Consider the following 2519-nt stretch of genomic DNA (forward strand, 5'->3'; position numbering starts at 1 on the left):
GATTCGTTGACAAGAGAACACTGATCCGTAGCATGAGAACCTGCACAAAGCTCACAAACCATAGTTATTTGATTAACTCCATACGTAGCCAGAGAATCAACCTTCATTGATAGCGCTTGGAGCTGGGCTGCAATAGCGGTGGCTGCATCAACTTCCAGAATACCTACGACCTTGCCTGACGTCATCCTCTGAGTTGGGTTTTGATGCTCATTTACAGCCATCGTCTCTATAAGATTATACGCCTCAGTATAGCTTTTAGCCCATAAGGCTCCTCCAGCTGCTACATCGAGCATGGGCTGAGATTGGGCCCCCAAACCATTATAAAAACCAGTGATCACCATCCAATCCGGCATTCCATGATGTGGACATTTTCTCAACATTTCCTTGTAGCGTTCCCAAGCCTCGCACATAGATTCTGTAGGTTGCTGCGCAAACTGAGTAAGAGCACTCCTCATAGCAGCAGTCTTTGACATTGGATAAAACTTCACCAGAAACTTTTGCGCAAGATCTTGCCACGTAGTGATGGACCCAGCTAGTTCAGAATGTAACCAATCTTTAGCCTTATCCCTCAGTGAGAATGGGAAAAGCCTCAACTTGATAGCCTCATCAGTCACGCCATTATACTTAAAAGTGCTGCAGATCTCGACAAAATTCCTTATGTGCATGTTGGGGTCTTCAGTTACCGCTCCTCCAAAAGAAACAGAATTCTGCACCATCTGAATAGTGCCCGGCTTGATTTCAAAGGTGTTAGCTTGAATAGCCGGATGAAGGATGCTTGACTGAATGTCATCATTTTTAGGCCGAGAAAAATCCATAAGAGCTGGATCAGCTTGAACAATACGATCTCCCATGTTTACTGGTTCTTTCTGCTCAGTTCCTGAATCCGAATCCTAAAAATCTAACTTCTCCGGAATATCAAGAACTTCGTTTGTCTCCTCAGCTGTATCTAAAGTCCTCTTGCGAGCACGAGAACGAGTTTGCATAAACGCTTGCTAAAGTACCTGAAACACAACCGAAAAGAGTAAGTAACTACTACGTCCTAATCACTAAGTCCTAATGACCAATGATGGTAAGTACATAAACTAAACAAATACGCCGAGTCCCCGGCAGCGGCGCCAAAAACTTGTTAGGGCGAAAATACGCACTAATATTCACGCAAGTATACGCGTTCGCAAGTAATATAGAATACTTTCTAGTTCGTTCCCTCAGAGACTCAGACTAAATTATTGTCTAATTAAACTCACTCACCAATGTATGATTACTTCTCAATGTTAAGATAATAACACTTAAAATTGTTGATTAAATATTAACTATAATTAACTACTTAATTAACCACTTAACTAACACTTCAATTTATCAATAATAAAACACTCATGAGATCACAACTTCATTATTACTTCCTTCTATAGCCATTGTTATTACCTTTAGCATGTGACAGTGATGACATTAATCGAATAACACGAAACTGATAAAAGCCAACTTTCATTGTACTAATACCATTCTACCAAGCATCCACAATTAAGATAGAAGTTGAATAGTCATCAATTATGTTGAGTTCCTATATGTCTACAGAAATTGACAACACAACGATTTAAGCACAAGTTATCCCTTTTGATTACATAGGGCAAATAAAACTGTTAGAGTTACCCACTAATCATGCACAACGTACATGAACCTATGCTAGCATGGCAAGTTCTAAATCTCAAGATCCACCGTCGCTTCACAAGAGATTAACACCCTATCTTATATGTTCGCGACGCACATAAGACGAATACGCATAACCAATACTAGATATCATACAATCATCACACACTAAAGTATTAAACAATTAACTAAAGAATTCCATAATAAATCCGTTGTAACCCCATGATCACGATTAGCCCATAATAGAACTTATCGCCATCATGGGTTCATATGAAATCATGACAAACAACACAAGAAAATAATAACTACACTAATTATATTAAAACAGAGTACGTCACAAGAGTAAATAAGTCAAAGCAAGAAAACTAGCATCCAACGTTACAACGAAACAAGAATCACAAGAATATATGCTTCCTCTTCGTTGCGGTGTGCTAAATCGGTCTTCTTCCTTATCTCCTTCGCTTCTTGCATAAAACACAATCTAAAACATAATCCCCTTAATACTCTCTGTGAAAACGTCTCAAATCTACCTATATAATAGTCCCATAAAACTCAGATTACATAGAAGTTGGAAGTCACACAGAAGTAGAAGTCTAAAATAATTCAGCTTTTTCCCCGACCTTGCGCGGCCGCTCAGCATATCTGCGTGGGCGCGCAGGCTGCTGCGCGGCCGCTCAGCATTTCTGCGCGGGCGCGCAGGACCCTACTGGAAAAATTCCAAGCTTGCTCCGTTTCTTCGCCGTAATCTGCCCATTCCTTTCCTCTCGCAATGGTGAACACATGCCAAGGCTTATTCTTGATGATTCCTCCCCCGAAATGCAACTAATATCCTGAAATGCATAAACACTAGAAAAACGCATCAAATACACAAAATA

General features: G+C 40.2%; 1 non-coding gene across 1 annotated transcript; it reads left to right on the plus strand.

The window, feature by feature from the left end:
- The first annotated feature begins 351 nt into the window (after positions 1-351).
- LOC141662579 (small nucleolar RNA R71) lies at positions 352-458 on the plus strand. The gene has a single exon (XR_012550687.1). It is a non-coding gene; the product is annotated as a small nucleolar RNA R71 (small nucleolar RNA).
- The last annotated feature ends 2061 nt before the right edge of the window (positions 459-2519 follow it).

Source organism: Apium graveolens, chromosome 5 (genome assembly GCF_009905375.1).
Source record: "Apium graveolens cultivar Ventura chromosome 5, ASM990537v1, whole genome shotgun sequence".
Taxonomy (NCBI): domain Eukaryota; kingdom Viridiplantae; phylum Streptophyta; class Magnoliopsida; order Apiales; family Apiaceae; genus Apium; species Apium graveolens.